We start from the raw sequence: 25,834 nt of genomic DNA on the forward strand, positions 1-25,834 counted from the left end.
ATCCTGCAGTGAGTTCTATCTCTATTACAGTCAGTCAACCATGTTGCTAGCACACTGAAAAAACAACCATTTATTTTAGGGCAAATAACATTGCTATGGCTCCAAAATTTGTCCCCACAACCAGGGGCAGCATAGGCCAAATAGCCTCTATTTGATAACAGCTTTTTATACCACGGCAGGAGGTTGTGATTCCATGGCATTATATATTACACTATGTTCCAATACTGTGTAACCTATTAGAGCCATTTCAAAAACTTGTCGATAAGGACATCTTCCGTGAAGCATCCAGATTTGGGGCCCACTATCAGACCTTTTGTCTGCAGTAACTTTTACAAGAAGCATTCCAGATAGTGACAGCGTTATTTTTTTTACTTTAATTGATTGAAAATTAATTAAAAATTAATTTTCGACCTAAACAAAGTTCCTCAGGAATCTAAAATTTGGTAAAGGGGTTGCTTTATGTATTGTTTACCTTTTTAACTATTTCAGTTGCCCCGACTATGGCCTTAAAAAAGAAGGAAGCTACTGAGGCAGATTACTGCCAATAGATTAGCCGCAATAGTGCAAGCTAGAACACTATATTTATTCTGTAGAATGCTTTACCATACCAGAGTAAACAGCTCCATAAGTTCTATCTGGTTGCTTAGGATAGCAACTGGCATATTAGCTTGCAATTTCAGCAAATTACCATTAGCAACCCTAGAAAGCATGCACTGATTTGAATACGAGACTGGAATTTGTAGCCTTAGAGAACATTTATATTTTAGATGAGGTCAGTGACCCCCATCTAAAAGCTGGAAAGAAACAGAAGAAAAGGGGTAAATAATTAAAAAACTATAAAAAAAGAAAAAAATTAAGGCCAGTTGAGAAGTTGCTTAGAATTAGCCATTCTATAACATACTAAAAGTAACTCAAAGGTGAACCACCTCTTTAAAGATGTGCTTCTCATTATTCCAATAAGAGGTAACTGATTTTATATATTACTTTTACTACACAAGGCTGCACATTAACAGTTCAGTTCATGTCTATTCCAGCTAAGATATGTCTTCATAGAACTTTGCTCAGTTTCAACATTCTTTTAAACTGTGGAACAAGAAACAACTCATATATAAAGAGGCTGCTTTGATGTTTTTCTGCTTAGGAAAGATGTGAGAAAAGTTATCTGAGGTTTCTAATTTTTTTCCGGAGCAAAGGAATATCAGAGCAGCCTCTATCTTTCTCCTGACAACTTCCTTTGACTACTTGGTGCTCAGACTGGTGGGAAAATGAACAGCAGGTGGTGCTGTTGTAACAAAACTCATTCATATTAACAGTACATGTATCCTTTAATATCTTGGAATTCAAAAAAAAATATGAATGTACATTGCAGAAGTGCTTAGAATAGCCCTCTCATCAATTTTACATGTCTTTTAAAGGTTTACTTAACCTTTAAATTACTAATATGGGTAACGTTCTGGTCACTACACAAATGGCGTTATTATGAGAAGCTATACAATCAGGAATTTGTTTTCTCCTACAGTTTAGAAAATGGATGCAACTATTTCATAGGCTGCCATGGATAATTGTTGTGGTGCTATTATAATGCACATATAAATGCATCTATTTTAATTAAGTATAATTTTATATTTTGTAACCCTGTGTAGACCCTGTAAGAAATTAAAAGTAAATATTTGTATTTACCCCCCTTATTATTGACTCAAACTAAGGCAATACATAATAGCAAATAGAAACAAGTTTAATTTATAGGCCAGCTTTAAGAAAGATTAAATGATTAATTATAGATCTTGAAAATCTTACAGTAACTCACTTTCTCATTAAGTATGCAAAGGCCTATTTATTAAGCAGGGAATCTCTTCCTTCCAGCTGTAAAACAAACAGTATAAAAAAGCAAGGTAAACAAACAGTAATCCTCTTGTGTTAACTAGTGCCTGCTCCTCCCCATTAGCTGGTAAACAGCCCAATAAAAGAGGGGTTTCTTTGTAAAAGACACAATGGATTCCTGCAGGTGAAACTGCGAGCAGAGAACTTATCAGCACATTCATCCAACAGAGAAAACGGCAACATTTGCGGGAAAAGGAACCCACCTCCCACCAAGACATAAAGGCTTTTCATAGCAGCACTCCTACTGCTGTTGTGTGCTGACCTTTAGTGGAGAAAGTAAATTAAGAAGGAATCTCTGGGGATGTAAACTCTGCACTTGTTGTCAAATCCAATACTCCCTGCAGAATCCAGTGCTTACCAATCTAATTACTGACTTCATATTGGGAGAAAAGAGCAAACTTTACAATAAGAAAGCAAAGCATAACTCAATCTCCTTCAGACCAAAAAAAACCTACTAATAAAAAAACACAGTTAACATGAATCCCTCAGACTTTCTGCCGATAGAATGCACAGACCCCCTGAATACAGTCATTCCAAAGCAAAGTTATCAATACATAAAAGATACTAAGAGAAGCCAAATATATTTGCAGACTGCATTTGCTGGGATGCTCACAGATACAGTCGAAACGTAAAATAAAAGGATCTTTTATTGTCGAGTTGCTTCTTTATATCGTTTATAATCGGCGTTTCTATATCCTATCACATCATACGGTGACAGAACATTAGAGAGAACACACAATGTGCATGGGATCCATAATCCGGAAAACCCCTTTTGCAGAAAGCTCCGTGTTACGAAAAGGCTGTCTCCCATAGAATCCATTATATTAAAATAATCCAAATTTTAAAAAAAATTATTTCCTTTTTCTCTGTCATAATAAAACAGAAGCTTGTACTTGATCAAAACCAAGACATCATCAATACCAGCTTATTGGGTTTATTTAATGTATACATGATTTTCTAGTAGATATGAAGATCCAAATAACAAAAAGATCAGTTATCTGAAAAACCCTAGGTCCCGAGCATTCTGGATAACAGATGGCATACCTTTACTAACAACATATTTTTGCCCTAAGAATCCCAGCTTTCTAGTGTGTCAAGAGAGAAAGGTTTCAGTAAAAGCAGGAGCCTTAAAAATTGAAGGGGTTGATCACCTTTAAAGGGGACCGATCACCTTTAAAGGGGACCGATCACCTTTAAAGGGGACCGATCACCTTTAAAGGGGACCGGTCACCCGAAAAAAATATTCCAAATCCTATTTTATCACATTAGTTAAGCAAAATAAACTTTAATTACACTATATAAATTATTTGAATCTTGTTTCCTTCGGTCTGGGAATTCATAATTATAGCAAACAAGCAGGAGCCATATTGTGGCTACTGTTATTAAGGCAAGCCTTCCATCATCTCAAAATCTTGTTTGTGCTCCAGAATGGGGGACCTGATGTCCTTTCCAATGCACTGGTTACACAATTAAATGGTAAAGAGAACAGAGGAACGTGGGGAGAGCAGTGACATCTAGTATGTGCTGAATGGAAAGTGAAAGTAATTGCCTGCCCCGCCTCTATGCCTAGGCATAGAGGAGGGGCAAGCAATATTTGATTGACAGCTGAGATTTTATAAACCAGTTTACAACAGCTATGAATACATTAATAAAAAAAAGAATTTAGATTTCATTTTTACTTTGAAAAGGCTTTTATTATACAGATTTTTCTGTCTGGGTGACAGGTCCACTTTAAAATCAATTTGTAGTATGTTGTAGCGAGTGATATTCTGAGACAATTAGCAACTGGTTTTTATTTTTTATTATTTGTGGTTATGTAGCTTTTTCATAAGAAGGCGGCAAATAATTCAACAACTATAAAAAAGAAAAATGAAGACCACTTGAAAAGTTACTTTTTTTTCTTTAGTCATTTTATGACATATTAAAAGTTAAAGGTTTCAAATGACACTGGCAAATAGCAGAATGTTTACTTGGTTTTCCCAGAGAGTAGCAGTTAAATGAATAATTCGGTTTTTCCTCCGAAAAAAATACTTTTTTGACGCCCCATATTTTTTTTGATGTGCAACATTTTTTTTCTCCCACAGGAATCTATGTGGCATCATTTTAGAAGTGAAACTTGGCAAAAATGCGGCTCATCACTACTATTAACATCTTCAAATAGTTCAAGTGACCTCTGCCCAGGGGCGTAACTATAGAGGAAGCAGACCCTGCGGTTGCAGGGGGGCCCAGGAGTGTAGGGGGCCCAGTGAGACCCTAATTAATTAGCAATTTTAATATATCTTGGTAAAATAGGCCAACTTATAAATATTTTGGGGCCCTAAATTGAATTTGCTATGGGGCCCAGTAACAACTAGTTACGCCACTGCCTCTGCCATTGACTTATACATGAACTTGGCAGGTTTTAGGTGAACAGTCAAATTAGAAAAACAGTTTCCAGGGTCAAGGTGTGATAAATCTCACATTCAAAATTCGAGTTGATAGTTTTAATTTGTGATTTTTTTAAATAAAATCTGACTTTTAAAAAAATCATCAATTTTTCAGAATTTTTTAAACCCTGAGTAAAAACCCCCTTAGGGTAATGTGAATTTTTTTAAACCCTAAATAAATTCGATTTTATTCACAATTCGAATGGTATGTTATTTATGAAAAAATTCTACATGAAGTTGGCAGGTTTTAGGTGGAGAATAGTCGAATTAGAAACAGTTTCCAGGGTCAAGGTGTGATAAATCTCACTTTCAAATTTGAGTTTGTGGTTTTAAATTAAAATTTGTGAGTTTTGCCCAACAAAAAAAAAACAAACCTTTGAATTAACCATTCAATCTGCCTCTAAAAGTTAAATAAATCAAATAATAATCAAAGGAATAAAAAGAATTGCGGCACATTGGGATCAAAAACCTCAGTAACACTAGTCTCCCTTGCAATGAATGTTTTATGGACACAACCAAGTAATCAACAGCAATGTGGAACTAAAAAAAACAAAATAACAAATACAATTTATTAAATTAATTATTATGTAGTATGCTTAGCACTCATGCGTGTTACACTGGGCAATAAAATGCATTTTCTGGCCAATAAAACAACAATTACAAAAAAAAAAGTCAGGGTGAAGAATGTGTTATGTGCAACTGTATTTGTGTGCTGTGAGTACACCAGGATGGTAAGACCAACAACAGGGACAAGTCTTTACTAGTTTATTTCTGTTGCACATAGTTAGTTATGTAGCAGCAGGAAGAAACCCACATAAGTTCTATTTGGCTGCTTTTATGGGAAAATGGTACATTCCCTTGTTATATAGGAACTGTAATGAACAATTCAACCTACTGAAGGCCTGAGCAACCCCCAGGTTAGTGTGAAGGCTGAATTGGGCAGACACATAAGCATGAAAAGGTGACACCCTGTGGGGGGAATTTTTGATTTTGAGCTATTTAACATGCACATAGTGGGACGGAAATAATATTTGCCCCAAATCATAAAATGTCATGCTCAAAGATATGGACAGGAAGAAAATATTATATAAAACATTTGTATTTCTGGTATAGGATCCATATCCATAGAAGAGAGAGAGGTATACAACACACTGAAATACATTTACTTTCATTGTAATGTTGCTTTTGGAGGCTCAAGCATAGGATATATCACACAGAATGCTCAGGACCTGGAGTTTAATAACAGATCTTTCTGTATTTGGATTCATATGTTTAATATTGTTTATGCAGCTTAGTTCCCATCAAGTAAAAAAAAAAAAAAAAAGGTAAAAATAAGAATAATTTGCTTATACTGGACTTTAAGGAAATGGGCCTCCTGTAAGGTTTTTATTTGGCAGTCTGTGTAACTTTGATAAGAAGCCTGTTCCCCACAGAGCCACTAGATGGCACACTATGACTTTCCATAGAGTAGAATCACGGCCACACCAAACGAAATCAGACGGAAAAAAATCAATACAAAGGAAATCACACAGTCTGAGACATACATAGAAACCAACTGCATTTATAAAATTGTAGGCAAATGTGTGTGTCCCACCCTCACTGATTAAGTACAACATATTCATGTGTTTTAAGATTTACATCCCATCAGTTACACCAGTGTTCCTACTAAATAATACATGTAAGCATTCCTCAGGAACATTTATCCTATAGTTCAGGGCCCATTGTCTCCTCAACAGTTACCTTAAAGTGGACCTGTCACTCAGACACAAAAAGCAGTTTAATAAAAGTCCTTTTCAAATTAAACATGAAATCTAATTTCTATTTTTTATTAAAGAACTTATAGCTGTTGTAAGCTCATTTAAAAATCTTAGCTGTCAATCAAATATTGTCAGCCCCTCCTCTATGCCTTGGGCATAGAGGCGGGGCAGACAGTTACTTTCACATTCTATTCAGCACTTCCTAGATGTCACTGCTCTCCACACATTCCTCCGTTCTCTTCACCATTTAATTGTGTAGCCAGGGCATGGAGATGGACATCAGGTCCCCCATTCTGGTGCACAAACAAGATTCTGATATGATGCAAGGCTTGTCTTAATAACAGTGTCCACAAAATGGCTCCTGCCTGCTTGCTATAATTATGATTTTCCAGACTGAAGGAAACAAGATTGAAATAATTTATAAAGTGTAATTTAAGTTCATTTTGCTTGACTAATGTGATAAAATAGGATTTTGAATATTTGTTTTGGGTGACGGTTTATGGTTATATGTCTAAGGTGCATGATTACATGGAGAACATTAAGGGCATGCATGTTTTCAAGTGACACAAATATTAACGGAGACATACATTTTGAGATACCCTAAAAATATCAGTTTTGATACCATATTTAAGACTTTTGTATAAACCATGGATATAAGAAAGAATAGAATGATTTAAGTAAGGCATGGTGCCAAATCAAAAATTTACATGTAATTTATACCTGCAAATACACATGACCCTTGCAGCTCCTAGGGCAGGGGTGCCCAAAAGGTAGACCGGGATCTACCAGTAGATCTCAAGACACTGTCAACAAACAGCTTGTCTAAATCACCTTCCTGTTTCATTCTTTTTAGTCAGATATTTATCATGTTAAGGTTACATAAGAAATAGTGGATTGTTAAATGTAACAATATAAATTCTCTCATAAATCAATATAATATTTAAACAATATTTTCTATGGAAGAGAATGCCAACTCCCACTAGCTTAAAGGAGAACTAAACCCCTTTGGCGCTAAAATCCCTCCCAGCTCCTGAGTTGCCCCCCCTCCCCCCTGGCCTACCTCCCCCCGACGGGCAAATGCCCCATAGTTGCTACTTAATCCTCGGCGCAGGTCCTGTCCACGGAGTTCACAGGCGCCATCTTCTCCTGTGCGTACAACTTAGGGGCATTTGCCCGGGGGGGGGGGGAGGTAGGCCAGGGGGGAAGAGGGAGGGGGGGCAACACAGGGGAGGGATTTTGAGGGGTTGACTTTTCCTTGGCAACACAGTAGAGGGGGGGGGGATTTTAGCGCCGAAGGGGTTGACTTCTCCTTTAAATCATATAGCAGACCCAGCAATGGTACAGGTCCCACCACAGTCATAGGGTCTGCTGTATGACACAGCACTGGTTGATTTGCTCTAACTCCTTTCCTAGTCTGGCACAGCACTAGCTGACTTGCCATACCCACCTCTTTAGACTGGCATAGCCCTTAATTTGCATACGGCGGAAAGTTAAAAGTTGAATGGACGTATATGTTGCAACAAATACATTACACTACACAAGCCCAAGGAACCATAATAAAATAAAATAGAGTTGTTATATTGCCCTACAAATGTGCCCAGTGTATAGTTTATGTGCCATATGTTAGGAAATGTAGAGGGGAAGCCGGGTACCCTAAAAGAATTTATGATCTTATCGTGCCTATCACCCTGAAAAACTGGAAGTCCTATCTTCTCTATTGCACTTCGCCTGGTCTGAGATGGCGAAGGCAAGTCTGAAGGCAAGTCTGGCACAAGAGGTAATGTTCAGTAAAATCCGCATCTTAGTGAATTTGCGTAATGTCCATTCGCCAGAGCAAAAATTTGTCTGGCGTTAGAGTGCAATGTAGCGCTAGAGTCTATCTCCTTCGCTAGCGCCTGTTAGTAAATCTGCAAAGTCCCAAAATGACGTCACGCTGGTGAATTTTCGCCAGCGTTATTCACTTCGCCCTTAAGTAAATTTTCCCCTGAGTGTCTTGATTTACCCACTCTTTTAGACGGGTACAACACTGGTTGATTTGCCATACCTTCTTCTTTAAATTGTCACAACACTGAGTGTCTTGATTTAACCAATCTTCTAGACTGGCGGCACAGAGCAATGATTTCATGTGATACTGTTACTTCACAGACAATACAAATTTTGCTTGTGTGTTAGGGAAAAGCTCATAATGGCAATAAAAAGATATCTTTTCATCTTTACTAGGAACTTCCACATAATAAGCTGCAATGTGATCCCTCCATTAATGCTTTGCATTGCAGCAATGCAATCTATACAAAACTGGTTTAACGAAGATATCCTACACCAGGGATTCAAGCTGTCCTTTGTTATCCAACAGAGGTAGCAGAGGGATAGCCAAAAGCTTTGATGGTCAGTACCCCAAATCATTTTAAAATTGTGTAAACTATGAATTATAAGAATGTGGAAAGAGATGGAGGGTATGTTATAAGTTAAAACAATGACTATTCCTGCAGTTTTCTCTTTTAATCTTTTCCTGTTGCCCAGTAGAAATACTGCTATTTGTTAAGCAAATTATGAGAAGAATTTGCAGGCATAAAGGTATTGGGATCACAGTATATTACTAACAACATTTTTGCCATGCTATTATTTTACAGACTATAAAGTCATATACTGTACATGTTACTTTGTCACAAGTTTGCTTCTGGTGTTATAACAAGACAGGGAAAACCTGTCACTCCATTCACAGAACAACATGGAACCCAATTCAGTGGCACACGGATCAATGTCCTCGATCCCATCACCTATGAGAAGCCAGTTCCCTTTCACAATAGGTGATGCATTTTCTGGCGGATAGAATACTGCTTGAACTAGAACATGGCATATTAAACCATCATTTGACCTGTGAGACAAAGGGATTCCTTTGAAAATAAAGGTTCTGAGCATTTTATCTACTTGCATAGCTGAGCATGTATAATTAGTCCTCCCATCCTGGCATTTAAATATATAAAAGGGAGCTGCCATATTAATTGTCTCCACAATACAGATCTCTATATATATAGCATCTACAATAGTACTAAATTAACTGAAATGAGCATGATTCGGTGCACACAATAACCTTGCAGGGATCTATTTAAGCAAAACAAAAAGTATAATCCTATTTTTAAATAAAGTATTCATTCCCTTAAAACTGCAATACACTGACCATATTTTATAGTATGGGAAAAATGTAAAACATTATGCAAGAAGCAATAACTAACATATATGAAATGTTCCATCAACATAATAGTCTATATGTTTAACGTATACCTATAAATAGAAACACTGAATTTCCTTGTAACATATTTAATAAGATGATACTTGACTATGACTAGGCAAATGAGAAGGAAATTAAACAGTAGAAAAAGATGAGAAAAATGGAGGCCTGTCACCTTGGCCAACAACGAACATATGGATTAAATTACACAGTATGCTAAACTTTATGCAAAATTTAAATTGTGCCCAATAGATTCCTATATATATAGATATAGATATAGATATAGATATAGATATAGATATAGATATAGATATAGATATAGATATAGATATAGATATAGATATAGATATAGATATAGATATAGATATAGATATAGATATATATATGTGTATGTATGTATGTATGTATGTATGTATGTATGTATGTATGTATGTATGTGTATATATATATATATATATATATATATATAGATATATAGATATATAGATATATAGATATATATAGATATAGATATAGATATATATATAGATATAGATATATATATATAGATATAGATATATATATAGATATAGATATAGATATATATATAGATATAGATATATATATAGATATAGATATAGATATATATATAGATATAGATATATATATAGATATAGATATAGATATATATATAGATATATATATATATATATAGATATATATATATATATAGATATATATATAGATATATAGATATATATATATATATATAGATATATATATATATATATAGATATATATATATATATATAGATATATATATATATATATAGATATATATATATATATATAGATATATATATATATATATATATATATATATATATATATATATATATATATAATATATATATATATATATATATATATATATATATATATATATATATATATATATATATATATATATATATATATATATATATATATATATATATATATATATATATATATATATATATATATATATATATATATAGTCATATGATTCACCGGCACTCACCCTCACTGGATCATATCCCGGGTGCTCCTCAGAGGGAAATAGATAAATGCAGTTAGGAGCACTCACAGGTGTAGTGATAAAGAAGTATCTTTTATTGGAGTATTACAAACTCTCCCACATCAACGCGTTTCGGTTCTCTCTGAACCGTCGTCAGGATGCAGCCGGTGTAAATTTGAAAAAGGGCCGCAATTGGCCCCCAGGCCGCACTTTGGACATGCCTGATATAAATATATGTATATATATATATATATAATACACAAAAGCCATGAATATCCTGTAAATTATATCCTTATAAACGGTGAGTTCTGATGTCATCAGTTATAAACGGTGAGTTCTGATGTCATTTCCGTCACATGACTCACTGAAACTTGTGTATTATAATAAATAAAGTACCCCCAGTTGCAAAATATGAGGATATTAGAAGTTACCTCGGAGTTCCATGACCTGTATAAAAACACTCGGCCTTCGGCCTCGTGTTTTTATATGGTCATGAAACTCCTCGGTAACTTATAATATCCTTATATTTTACAAGAGGGGGTACTTTATTCACTATATATATATATATATACACACACACACACACACACATGCAGTTTGCACTCCATTTGTATATGTCAATTGGTTGGGTGCTAGAATACGAAAAACAACTATCATATAAAACTGCACTCACAGTGAAAAGTGAAAAGGTGGAAATTTAACTGATGTTTCCGTCTCGGCTGAGACCTTTCTCAAAGTTCATATCTGCCATCTCCGTCAGTGTCAGTATGTGATGTATAGCAAAACACACACACACACAAATAAAGAAATTATTTCAGCTTACAGTCATTTCTATTTCCAAGTCACTCTTCATGGCAGCAGTCACCAACATTGGGTAATTCCCGCCTCGCAAGGTCATTGGACAGGAAAAGGTTAAACATGACTAGTGATGAGTGAAATTTTTCGCCGTGAAGCACATAGATTGTAATGAGTGAAAAAATTATTGCACGTCAAAAATTTGTTGCGCAGAAAAAAAAATGTTGCCCACAGACTTCAAAGCATGAATGTTCTCTGTTTTGCAAATTTTAAGCGAATCGAAAAGGTTCAGATTTGCCCATCACTAAACAGGACTATATAACTTCCAACCACTCCCTTTCCTTGACTTTCTTAATCTTAGTAACCAAGCACAACTGAAGGGAGGGAAGTTGGTGAATGCTGCCATGGGGAGTGACTTGGAAATAGAAATTACTGTACGCTGATAAAATATCTCTATTTCGCAAGTCACCATGCAAGCAAATCCTCAACTTTTGGATCTCCCCTAGCTAAAAAAAAAAAAAAAGGAGGAAAACCAAAGACTGTTTATTATGGAATCATTCAGGGTATGACCGCTTGGAGAATCTTCCTCACAAATCTTGCCTCTTGGGAAAACATGACATCCAGTTTGTAATTCCGAATAAAGGTAGAGGCCGAAGTCCACCTTGGTGCCTTGTGGCGGGACATGGCTTCAGCCAACCAGGAAGTAGCCATAGCCCTGGTAGAATGCACTCTAAGGTCCTTTGGGACCTCCCTGACAGTCAATTGGTACGCAAACACAATACAATACAAGAGACAATCCATCAATTTCTCTAAAGGTTCAAAGGGAGAGGCCATCAAAACTGTTAAGACCACCGTCAAGACCCATTGAAGAATCTGGAAACTAAAGTCTTCTGACCACGGCTTTTCTGTCAGAGCTGACAAGGCTAACACTTAACCCCGCGGGGTACTGTTACTGTAAACCTTCTGATATTCTGAGAATAGGAACTGAACCGCCAGTTCAGCATCAGGATTTTGAGGATCATACTTCTTTTCCAGGGTAAAAAGTGCAAAAAACCTCCACACTTGTAATACTAAGTTGAAGTTGCAGGAACCAGGCTGCATGGGACATATAGAATATATATATATATATTTCCCCCCCTCCCCATTTGCACTGGCTATTTATAGGCATAATATTTACTAGCACAGAAGTGAAAAAATGAAGGAAGTCAGCTTTTAAATACATCCAACCTGTGGTATTTGCTTTTTCATTATGTGTATTTCTAGGCAAATTAACCCCAACTTTCTTTTTTTTTCAGTTACTGTAAATCTGTTTCAGTTCTGTGTCTGGGAGAATAAGACCAAAGAGTGAATAAAGAAACACGAACACTGTTTCAGAAGGAATGCAAGCCCATTCATGCAGCTTTTCAAATTCTCAGCAACCATTATCAGTGCATGGTAGGAACCTGATAATATTTAGTGAAAAGAACAAGCTTTTCTATTAAAGGCATTTCCAAGAACCAAAGGACAAAAAAAGGGGGGGACGGACAGGTTCTCTGTCCACAATGCTGTTCATCTTGTAGACACAGCTCTTCATATTCCCTACTGGTATCACCTGCTACTCTGGCATGTACAAGGGTCGGTACCTTTCTTGCCCTTTATTTATAAAGCCTACGGCCACACCACCCTGAAAGTGCCTGATCTCGTCTGATCTCAGAAGCGATGCAGGGTCGGGCCTGGTTAGTACCTGGATGGGAGACCGCCTGGGAATACCAGGTGTCGTAGGCTTAAGCAACGTAGAGGGTTCTTCACAGTCAGGACAGTGAGGTTGTGGAATGCACTGCCGGGTGATGTTGTGATGGCTGATTCAGTTAATGCCTTTAAGAATGGCTTGGATGATTTTTTGGACAGACATAATATTAAAGGCTATTGTGATACTAAACTCTATAGTTAATATAGGTATGGGTATATAGAATTTTAATTAAAAGTAGGGAGGGGTGTGTGTATGGATGCTGGGTTTTCATTTGGAGGGGTTGAACTTGATGGACTTTGTCTTTTTTCAACCCAATTTAACTATGTAACTATGTAACTATGTAACAAGGAATGAGTGTGAGGGGATGCCAGCTGTCAGCTGCTCCAAAGCGCTGTACTTAACATCTTCCTAGGCACCTGCAGTTATAAAGTACAGGGCTTTCTTGTATTATTGTCTGGCCTTGCACTTCAATTGCCATCAAAGGTGCAACTGCTCTGCAACAAAGGTGCAACAAAGGTGCAACTGCTCTGCACCAGCTTCAGGTGCCCATAGTGCATGGACATAATGTTAAAGGGGACCTGTCACCCAGACATAAAAAGCTGCAAAACTGAAGTCCTTTTCAAATTACACATAACCCCCAAATTCTTTTTTTTTTCATTAAAACATCCATACATGTTATAAATGCATTTAAAGATTTTAGCTGTCAATTATAGATCACCTGCCCCTCCTCTATGACTTAGGCGACGCAGGGCTAGCAATTAATTTCATTTTCCATTCTGCGCTTACTAGATTTCACTGCATTCCCTCCTCAACATCTTATTTTGAAGCCAGTGCAAGAACATGGGCATCAGGTACCTCATTTTGGGGAATAAAGAAGATTTTGGCTAGATCTAAAGCTTGTCTTAATAATAGTGTCCATAAATTGGAGCCTGTCTGATTGATGTTATTGAGAATTCTAGACTAAAAGAAACAAGATTGAAATAATTTATGTTGTGTAAATTAAGTTTATTTTACTTGTCTAACATAAAATAAGATTTGGAGTTATTTCTTAGGGTGATAGATCCCCTTTAACAAAAAGAAAATAAAGATTTGACTCTCTACGTGGCTTGACAAATATCCAGGTATGACAGTAGCCTTACTGAGGAAAATTGGCAATAAGATAACGGCAAGCAGAGAAAGTGTGGAGGGTGAACTTTCAGTCCAGCAGCACAAAAATAAAATAGCTGTACTTAAAATGCATGACCCAGGAGTATTTCACCATGCGAAACTTGTGGCTTTCACAACAAAGCATGTGACTGGTGTATTTAAAAAAAAAAAAAAGAAGGAAGGAATAAAGACAAAAAAAAGTAACTGCACTTTTGCAATTAGACCCACAATTGTAAATATACCACCCTTATTGACATAAACTCCACCTCCTATGGCTAATCGTGTAATGCTTCCCTCCCTCACCTTGTTCCATTGTGAAGTGTTGAAGTCTTGAAGTCCCCTTTGATTTCCAAAGAATCTGTACCACCCAATATTGCAAAACTTTAAGAGGCAGATTTATCAAGACTGACAATTCGAATCTGAATTTTCAGGTTTTTTATGGTCAAAACTGTCAAATTGGACTAGGGAGTTATTCAAATTCAATTCTAGTTTAAAAAAAAATTGAATTCGATTTTTGAGATTTATCATTCTCTGGCCCTTTAAGAACTCAAATTCAACTATTCGCCACCTAAAAACTGACAAATTGCTGTTTAAGTCAATGGGAGAGGTCCAGGGATCAATTTTGAATCGTTTGCAGCCTTCCTGAGATTCAATCTTTGATAAATGTGCCACCCCGTCTAAAAATGCATTACAAGACACCAGCCTCAAACATAAGCAACAAAGGTTATGAGATTCTGTTTTTCTTGCACTAGTCCCAGTATGAGTTAATCTAATAAGAACATTAATGCTGCATACCTAGACCAAGGCATTCACCATGAATGCTAACAAAGTAATGTATTGTTGCTCACTATATTGTGATGTTCTGTTTGCGTCTACAGAAAATATATATGCTGAGGCAAGCAACATAGCAGCTTTCATTCATATGCACAGTTTCATATAGAGAGAACTGTATCAGGTAAGCTATGCTGTCATATGTTAATGTTAAAGTGTTATACTTTCCCCTTAAATAGCGAATGTACCAGCCACAGTCTTTAATTTGCTCTTTTTCTGCTCACACCCATAACCAACTCCTGGCACTGAGCAAGGACGCCTGCAGCTAGAGCCCTGTAGTGGGTCGGGTACCCGCGGATTACCTGCAAAAACCTGCGGTACCCTGCGGGTACAAGTTCCGGGTGCAGACAGGGGTCGGCGGGTCCTTTTTTCTGATTAGGCCTACTTCCAATGATGTCACTTCCAGTTTACAATGACACTACTTCCTGATTCTTCATGGTCAGCAGGTCACGGATAAGGTACTTGCGGGTCAAATCGGGTCGAATCGGGTAAGAATGCGGGTTGCAGATTGCAGGTTGCGGGTACGGGTTCTAAAAAATGGACCCGCGCAGGACACTACCTGCAGCTCACTTGGTACAGAGACTTATTGAAATAATTTGGAATTTTTAATTGCTGTATTGACATAAATTGTATTAGTCTCAGGCATTACATATCAGCTGTAGCTGGCTGCAGGAAATACTCCCTGATGGGAAATTACAAAATCCAGCATATATATATCACAAGTATTGGACCTGTTCAGTACCTGAGGTCTTCCAGATAAGAGATCTGTCTGTAATTTGATAAAACACACTTTAGATCTACTAAAAAAATCTTTTAAAAATTAAATATATGCAACAGAATTATTTTGCCTCCAATAAGGATTAAGTATACTTTAGCTGAGATGAAGTACAATGTATTGTTTCATTAATGCAGAGAAAAACGCTATCTCCCATAGATTCCATTTTATCCAAATAATTAAAGGATTTCCTTTCTTTCTGTAATAATAAAGCATTGCCTTGTACTTGATCCAACCTAAAACACAATTAATCCTTAATGAAAGCAAAACCAGTCTATTTATTGTTTATATGATTTTCTAGAAGACTTAAGGTATGAAGATCCAAATTACGGAAAGATGCGTTATCCAGTATTTGATTAAAATGTAGTTCATGGGTAATGGTCTTCCCGTAATTCGGAAGTGTTTGGATAATGGATCCTACACTTCATATAAGCACACGTTTCATTAAAGGGCTCAGTATGATAGTGCCCAATACTAACATTTCAAAGAATAAAGCGCTGCGCAATTTGTTGGCACTCTAAATATACATGTTTATAATAATATGTAATTATCTATGGGGGGCATACTTGCAATCCATTTCTGCAATCAGATATACAGTACATTTACCAGTTTAAAGGGGACCCATTACCCAAAAAGATTATTCAAAATCCTATTTTATCACATTAGTCAAACAAAATGAACTTTAATTACACTATATTAATTATTTGAATCATGTTTCCTTCAGTCTGTGATTTCAAAATTATAGCAAGCAGGCAGCAGCCATTTTGTGGACACTGTTATTAAGGCAAGCTTTGCATCATCTCAGAATCTTGTTTGTGCACCAGAACGGGGACCCAATGTCCATCCCCATGCACTGGCTACACAATTAAATGGTGAAGAGAACGGGGGGAATGTGTGGAGAGCAGTGACATCTAGGAAGTGCTGAATGGAAAGTGAAAGTAATTGTCTGCCCCACCTCTATGCCTAAGGCATAGAGGAGGGGCAGTCGATATTTGATTGACAGTTGAGATTTTTAAATGAGCTTACAACAACTATGAGTGCTTCAATAAAAAATAGAAATTGGATTTCATCTTTAATTTGAAAAGGACTTGTATTATACAGCTTTTGTGTCTGGGTCACAGGTCCACTCTAAAAATGTCAGTGCATAATATCAATTTTTGTACACTATTTCATGGCCATGAGGCAAAAAGCATAATGAGTCCGAAGTCTTTCCAAAATAAAATTGCTGCCAACGTTGGTTGGTGTGGGGCAATGATAAGTAGCCAACAGCTCAGAGGAATTCCAGTAATACATATGACTTAGTAATGGTGAGCACAGATAAGATTGGTACACAGCCTGCGTTCGGCAGGAACAGAATAATAGCATTGGCTGCCAGAATTCTAAAAAGGTATTTGGAGAAATGATTAAAAATAGAATGCAGTTCCTTCCAGCAACTTAAATTAATCGCCTGCTTCTCTTCCTCTTTAGACTCTTGCAGTCATGTAAAAGGGGGGGGGAAAAATAGCTTTTAAAATTCTTAGCTAATGCAGCTGCCCAGAAATGTTAAGTATGTTGCTTTTCCAAGGAAAACAATTTCTGTGTTTGTTGGAAACTAGCTAGATTAAGCTTTAAAGCTGAGAAAAGCAGCACATTCAATCCATCAATAGTATGGCACAGAATGACTAATTCTAAGCAACATTTCAATTGGCCTTCATTTTTAATTGTTCATAGTTTTCTTAATTATTTGCCTTCTTCTTCTGACTCTTTCCAGCCTACAAATTGGGGTCACCGACCAATCTTAAAAAAAAAAAAAATGTATACAATAGTGATGTGCGGGTAGACCCGATACCCGCGGGTTTACCTGCGAGTCGGGCGGGTTCGGGCTGACCCCGCACCTCCATTTGCGGTTGGCTGGTGGATCCGGGTTGAGCTCTTCTTCCTGCTGTCCCCCCCCCCACCACCTGGTACTGCTGGCTTCCGGCTTCATGTTTTAAAGACGCGCCTCCTGTTCCGCCCCTTTTGTGATGTCATTGCCGGGGCGGCGCGAGCCTTAAAATGGAAGCTGGAAGTCGGGCTCGGGCGGATTGGTGAATGATGGGTTAGGGTTTGTACTAGTATACAAATGCACAGTAAGGCTACAAATGTATTGTTATTGCTACTTTGTATTGCTCATCTTTCTATTCAGGCCTCTCTTATTCATATTTCAGTCACCCATTCAAATCAATGCATGTTAGCCAAGGTAATTGGGAACTGCCTCTTTGTAGATAGGCTTGGTTTTATAAGACTAAAATGTGCAGACAGTTTCTCTTTAAGCAGTATCTAGAATATTTGTTATTTCTTGCAATATAGCGAGAGAAAAAAACTCCTCCTTAGAAGTAAATATGAGACACAGGCAAATGGAGGGCCTTGTTTAATTACAATGGATTCTGGTTCATTTCCCGTCTTTACGTGCTGAAACCGTGCACATTACATACAACATACTCCTATATACCATCCATTATGACTGTGTAAATCAACATTATCCCTACTGCAGATAAATCATACGGAGCAGGATTGTACAGGTTTCGTAGCTAAAACGAATATCGTGTAACATAGGAGAAAGTGAATTTAACAGCTAACAACTCTGCTTAACATCTCAAGAGTTAATAAAGGAGTTTTTCTGTTGCCCTTAATAACAGGATAGTTGTTGCAAACACAACAGACAAAAGATACAAGGCTGTTACCTCAATTTAGACAATTTAGTAACCTTATGTTCTCTGTACCCCACAATGCAGCAGCTGCCAGGTAATTCTATTTCCCTTTGTGTGTGGGCTCTGCTTCCTCCAGTGTATCAAACCTTTTCAGCAGCCTAATAGACCCTATTGAATGCAGGAGGAACATGCCTTTTTCTTCCATAGAAAACCTGGCTGAACAGTTTTAATATTTCGTTTTCTTTAAAAATAAAATCCCTCATTAAATGTGGCCATGCTGAGAGCACGACCAGACATACACTGTATCATCGCTATCTCTTTGTTCTGTTTTCCACACAATGTTGTGGTTATAGAATAGAACATACTGAAAAGCTTCTTGCCACCACCTAAACAAAACACCAGGGGCCGGGGCCACACAAAGGCCTGATACAGGTTTAAACAATTCACTACACTTTCCTATACAGTTTATGTCTCTGTGCTTAAAATCTTGATCAATTTCAAAATATGAAACAAACTATAGAGTGTGGGTCAGTAGAAACAAGCAAGCTGCCTGTCCTACATTGCTGTTCTTTTCCTAAATGTCCTAAATCCTAATTTTTGCCCTGAATAATGCATATTTAAAAAAATATATTTATATTTATGGCCACTAGACCTGAAGGGATAGTTCAACTTTTCAAACAAATACTTCTGTTTTCAGTTAGTTGCTTTCAGACAAAATACCCCCTCAATAATGACTTTTCAATTGCTGTCTAATATCTTAGCTACGTATCAAGTGTAATTGTAATGCATCAATTATAACAGCTGACTGTAACAGCTTGGGGAATATGCTCAGTAGGGCTGAAATATATCAACTAATCTATCACAATGTAACAGTTTCAGGGCGCTAGGAACCCCCGCTAAAGTTAATAAATTATTATCTTCCAAAAAATGGTCCAAAATATAGAAAGCTACCAAAAAAGACAATTATTTCTGATGTACTGTTGTACATTCCCCTATAAATGGTTTAAAAACAATCCATTGGGTGAAATGTATTAAAATCTCTTATATGGGAGGAATGTAAAGTACTATGCACTTGTACATATGGCCGGCAGTATCTTTATATTAGAAAAAAAATAATATTAACAAACTCATATTTGGCAGCCGGGGGTGGTAAAAAGGAGCAAGATTACTATGAACAAATCCAATTTGTCTCATTCTCTCCTTTAAAGACCAATAACATAAAAAACAATTTAAAAAAAATTTGTTTCTACATAACGAAAAAAAAAAATACCAAGACACATTTAACTTTCAATTCGCAAAGTCTTTATTAAGAAATAACTTACCGATTCTCCACTTAGGCTCCTCTTCAGAAACATCGACAGAGCGACAATCCATTGCGCGGCGCTTGATTTCTCCTCCCTGGCTATCTCCTATAGAAGGCAGGGAGGAGTAATTGAGAGCCCAAATGGAGAATCGGTAAGTTATTTCTTAATAAAGATTTTGCGAATTTAAAGTTAAATGTGTCTTGATGTTTCTTTTTTCATTAAGTACAAATTTTTTTATACAAAATATTACAGGGCCTTTAAGTCCTCGGTAAACATAATGTTTGCACCTCTTTCGACAAGTGAACTTGATGGTCAGATGGCCAAATCCAGACCAATAACTCACTAACAACATGAAGGAAAGGAAATTTCAACAAGGTGAAAGGATTTAAAAAAAAAATCCAAGAAATTGTCAAAGACAGAAAAACAATTCCGGCAAGTAAACCATGATGCATTATTGAACATTTGATTCCTTGGATTGTCCACACCAGTTTGAGCTAGTAGTGGTGCTCTAAATAATGTCTAAACCAGTTGTCCCCAACCAGTGGCCAGTGAGCAACAACAACCCCTTGGATGTTGCTCCCAGTGGCCTCAAACTAGGTGCTAATTTTTCAATTCCCTCCTTTGAGGTAAGTTTTAGTTGCATAAAAACAGATCTATTGCCAAACAAAGCCTCCTGTAGGCTGACAATCCACATAGGGGCCACTAAATAGGCATCATATTTTCTATTTGGTACCCCCTATGAACATTTTTCATGCTTCTATTGCTCCCCAAATCTTTTTACATTTGAATGTGGTTGAGGACTAGACAATGATTTAGTTGCTTTCAGTTGATGTTATTTCGCTGGCTCTGATATTTTCAAATGTAAAGGGAAAATACAGCTACTCCATGTTTGGTATTTGTACCATAGATTAGATTAACAGTACGCAACTTTGTTCCCTTCACCTTTCATGTGACCGTTTTGTTAGCAGTAGTTTATTACGGTATGCAGGGGAGGTTATCTTTACACTGGCAATCAAATTATCTACCTTGCAAGTAGCAAATATGGAGTGGCTTCAACTTAATTTTCTCAGTTTAGCTCAAGAAATAACAAAATGTTTTTCATGATTAAAACAATAGGCTGAGGGTCTGGCCACACGGGCAGATTCGGGGAGATTAGTCGCCAGGCGACAAATCTCCTCTTCTTTGTGGCAAGTAATCTCCCCGATCTGCCTTCTGTCAGGTAAAATGTAAATCGCCTGGGGGCAGGCACACAGAGCGCTTCGTTTTCCGAAGTTTGCACATGAGGAAATTACGGGCAACTTCAGAAAACAAAGTCCTCTGTGTGCCTGCCCTCAATCGGTTTTCAATTTAGCCGGCGGAAGGCAGGGGTAGGCAGATCAGGGAGATTAGTCGCCGAGAAGAAAAGTAGATTTGTCGCCTGGCGACTAATCTCGCCAAATCTGCCCGTGTGGCCAGACCCTAAGAGTATGCTCAGCACAAGCCCCATTTACTAAACTCATGGTAAACAAGAGGTACACTGCATCTTTCATTAGTTTTTGGAAAATTGAGTTGGAAGCTCACAAGTTATAAAAGTTCTCAATGAAAAGCAAGCCACTATAATATGTGACAGAGGCAATAAGAGCCGAGATTTATTAAAAAGCTATTTTTTGGCATGGAGAAATTAGTCACTATGCACAATAACTTTGCAAAACATGGTATAGCAATGAACTTACAATTGAAAATCGATCAAGTATACTAAAAATTCAGCTGCTCAGAAAAGTCTTTATTCTTGTCAGACAATGTACAACCTTCAAAACCATATGAGCCTTTGGGTGTTTTCTCCACTACTCAAGGGTATGGAATCTCTTTGCATCTCCTGTAGTATTTGAATGGGGTCTTTTCTTAGCACACCATTAACCTGGCCTCAACAATAGGGAGGATTTTTTTGTGCATCTAGCAAAAGGATGCAGCTGTTTCCAGTTATTACTAGGATATGACTATAGGAGAGCACCAGTTCATTGTGTCTACACAGAACTCAGATCCAGTGGATATTAAACAAATCATTTTTATTAGCTCTTGGATTAAATCGGAGAAATTTCAGCTCTGCATAAAATGACCTGTACATCAGTTTAGTGCTCAGAAGTCTAATAAAGAAACCTGAAATGAAAAATGTGGTGCGTCTATTACAGATTTATTTGCCTTTGTTTAGATGGTAATTGGGGTTTAAAGGGGACCTGTCACCCAAAAAAATTATTCAAAATCCTATTTTATCACATTAGTCAAGCAAAATAAACTTTAATTACACAATATAAATTATTTGAATCTTGTTTCCTTTAGTGTGGGAATTCATAATTATAGCAAACAGGCAGGAGCCATTTTGTGGACACTGTTATTAAGGCAAGTCTTGTATCATCTCAGAATCTTGTTTGTGCACCAGAATGGGGGACCTGATGTCCATCCCCATGCACTGGTTACACAATTAAATGGTGAAGAGAACAGGGGAATGTGTGGAGAGCAGTGACATGTAGGAAGTGCTGAATGGAAAGTGAAAGTAATTGTCTGCCCCGCCTCTATGCCCATAGCATAGAGGAAGGGCAGACAATACTTGATTGACAGCTGAAATTTTTAAATGAGCTTACGACAGCTATGAATGCTTTAATAAAAAAATTATATTGGATTTCATGTTTAATTTGAAAAGGGCTTTTATTATACAGATTTTTGTGTTTGGGTGACAGGTCCACTTTAATAAAAGAAAGTGGCATACCTGTGCCTTAAACGTCAAGTTTTGTGGAGATTCTCAGAAATACTTGACTTTTGTAGAGCAGACATGGGTGACAGACACCAAGTTCAGAATATTGGACAGTGTACAAATTAGTGCAGACCCAGCCTTGATGCTCATAAACCCGTAGGAAAGGCAAGGCAACCAGCAAAGCTTTCATTTTATCATAGCTTTAGGGGTAACTTTTTAATAAAGGAACAGCAAATCCAATAGCTTTGTGCAAAGACATACCAGGGTAAAGACCTCATCAAATGGCTTCCTCCATTACACTGAAAACTGCTGGCCATAGAGGCTACAAAACCATCTAAAGTACTTCTGTTGTTCATAAGATGCAATGCATTTCCAACATAGTTTATTTTTAATCTATGGAAGCCAATAGTGCTGCACTAAAATCCATTTTTCAAAAGCACAAACTGATTTCTTTATATTTTATTTTGAAATCTGACATGGGGCAAGACATATTGTCAATTTCCCACTGCCCCCAGCCATGTGACTTCTGCTCTCATAAACTTCAATCACTCTTTACTGCTGCTCTGCAAGTTGGAGTGATAGTGCCCCCCCCAGCAGCCTATCCACAGAACAATGGGAAAGTAACCAGAGCTCCCTGGTAGGTATAAAAACAGCACTCAATTCAAAAAAATTCAAAAATCCATGTCCCACTGCGACTCCTTCAGCTACATTGAGTAAGAGAACCAGTAGCAGTTCCATAGTGTAGCACTGGCTCTTTCTGAAAGCACATGACCAGGCAAAATTACCCGATATGGCTGCCTACACAACAATATTACAACTAAAAAAAATATATACTTGTTGGTTCAGGAATGACATTTTTCATGGTAGAATGAATTGTTTGCAGTGTAAACAGTGTAATTTAGAAATCAATACTACACCATAAGGGCTATTCCACACGGGGAGATCGGCAGGCGTTTGCGGTCGCGGCGACAAAGCGCAGCGCCAGTCGCCGCGACCGGCGCAGGCGACAGTTTTGTATGGGCGCCTATGTAAAACGCCTGTGCTAACCACACGAGGCGATGCGCTTTTCAACAGTCGCCTGAAAATGCCTCGCCAGGCTTTTTCAGGCGACTTTTGAAAAGCGCATCGCCTGGTGTGGTTAGCACAGGCGTTTTTACATAGGCGCCCATACAAAACTGTCGCCTGCGCCGGTCGCGGCGACTGGCGCGGCGCTTTGTCGCCGCGACCGCAAACGCCTGCCGATCTCCCCGTGTGGACTAGCCCTTAAAATCATGACAGAATCCCTTAAACATCTCTTTCACACAAGTCAAAGGATCAAATGCTTGGATGGAACAGAATTCAGCAACAGAATATAGTAAAGGCTGCTTATGCAAAAATACAAAACCAAATGTACCTACTGTTTGTTTCTTGTGCCAATGTAATGCCCCTATAAAATCATAACAAAATTAGGCAAGAACAAAAGTTTGCACCATTTGCTACATTCTAAAGCTGACCATGCACAGGCCGATAAAAGCTGCCGATAGACCGAGTCGGCAGTTTATTGGCCCGTTCGTCTGGCCCTCTGATGGGCTTCCCAATCGATATCTCGCCCAAAAGTTAGTTTGTCGATCGGGCAGGGTTAAAAATCCAGTCGGATCGCGGCCGCATCTGTTCGTAGATGCAGTCCCGCGATCCAACTGCCCGTATTGGCAGCATTATGACCCAATCGTTGGGCCCTCAATGTGGGCATAACGGGGGAGCCAAACGAGCGGATCTCTACGTGTATGCCACATTAACTTAAGGGTTTTTCTAATACTTGAACAGGCATATCTAAACAAAGTCACTACAAAGTCAGGCCTCCTGGCTGCCTGAGGCTGTAGACCCTGGGTCATAAACCTGTGGTTTTTCCAAGTTTTGTTGAACTTTTGTTGAACTAGAACTGTCAAAAACAATTGTAGAATGCAGGTTTCTAGTTCGTGCTATTACGAAAATGTTGAAGGGACATAGGTTGACCATCTCTATACCAGAATGTATGTCATATAATCAGTTTGAAACTAGATGTCACAGATGTCCCAGAAAGGTACAATACACGCTGCACCATCTTTTATTTCTTTTTTAATTACCAAGAGGGGCTTAGCAATGTTCACAGAGATGCCTCTCTATCAGAACACAGCAGCAGTTTTTTAAGACCCATTCATGAGGAAAAGTTTATTCTTCTGAGACATTAACACATAAGGAACTCCTTCACTGAGCATAAAACACCACAGAGATGGGAAGCAAGATCTCAGCTGATAAGATGAAAAAGGAGAAATAATATCCACTTGACAGGTGGAAAACGTGCAAAAATTAACTGGTAGTTAAGGAGAACTGCATGAATTAACTAAGGATATTTCAGCCCATCATGCGGTCTACACGACCACATTTCTGTTAATCAAATAGAAGAATGAAGCAGAAGTGCATAATTGCACACTATGGGGCAGATTTATCAAGGGTCAAACGTTAGTGAAAATTCATTTATTTTATTTCATTGAGTTTAAACTGTAACAGTGGCTCTGCAACAGAGCAATGTAGCAGTAAAAGTATCAAACTATAACAGTTTAAGAGTGGTAGATCCAGCTTACTGATCATTTTACAGTCATATGAAAAAGTTTGGGAACCCTTCTCAGCCTGCATAATAATTTACTCCACTTTCAACAAAAAAGATAACCGTGGTATGTTTTTCATTTGCCAGGAACATCTGAGTACTGGGGGTGTTTTCTGAACCAAGATTTTTAGTGAAGCAATATTCAGTTCTATGGAATTAAATCAAATGTGAAAAACTGGCTGTGCAAACATGTGGGTACCCTTGTAATTTTGTTAATTTGATTGCATGTTACTGCTCAATACTGGTTACTGGCAACACAAGCGTTGAACTTCATAGGCAGGTGTGTCCAATCATGAGAAAAGGTATTTAAGGTGGCCAATTGCAAGTTGTGCTTCAGTTTGACTCTCCTCTGAAGAGTGACAGCATGGGTTCCTTTAAAGCAACTCTCAAAAGATCTGAAAACAAAGATTGTTCAGTATCATGGTTTATGGGAAGGCTACAAAAAGCTATCTCAGAGGTTTAAACTGTCAGTTTCAACTGTAAGGAATGGATACAGGAAATGGAAGGCCACAGGCACAGTTGCTGTAAAACCCAGGTCTGGCAGGACAAGAAAAATACAGGAGCATATGGGGAGGAGGCTCAATTCAAGTATTGATGTAATATCTCTGTTGGGGTGCCCAAATGTATGCACCTGTCTAATTTTATGATGCATAGTGAATATTTTCTGTTAATCCAATAAACGTTATGTCACATAAGGCATGATAACCTAAAGAATTCAGAGGGGTTTCCAAGCTTTTTTATATGACTGTATATAACCTATACATTTATAAAACATAACATTTAGAAAAGCCTTAAGAAAAATACAAAAGAGAAAAGAACTGGAAAAAAATTAACATTGGTGATGTACTGTATGTCCAAAACCAGATAAAAAATAAAAAAATAAAAGTTTAGGCAGATTTATT

At 37.5% G+C, this 25,834-nt stretch overlaps 1 protein-coding gene and 1 non-coding gene across 6 annotated transcripts in view; one reads left to right on the forward strand and one right to left on the reverse strand.

The window, feature by feature from the left end:
* LOC108706643 (rap guanine nucleotide exchange factor 2) overlaps positions 1–25,834 on the reverse strand; it is a 211,349-nt gene that overhangs the window by 148,422 nt on the left and 37,093 nt on the right. The window lies entirely within an intron of this gene.
* LOC121399567 lies at positions 12,773–12,891 on the forward strand. The gene has a single exon (XR_005965138.1). It is a non-coding gene; the product is annotated as a 5S ribosomal RNA (ribosomal RNA).

This window comes from Xenopus laevis, chromosome 1S, assembly GCF_017654675.1.
Source record: "Xenopus laevis strain J_2021 chromosome 1S, Xenopus_laevis_v10.1, whole genome shotgun sequence".
Classification (NCBI taxonomy): Eukaryota; Metazoa; Chordata; class Amphibia; order Anura; family Pipidae; genus Xenopus; species Xenopus laevis.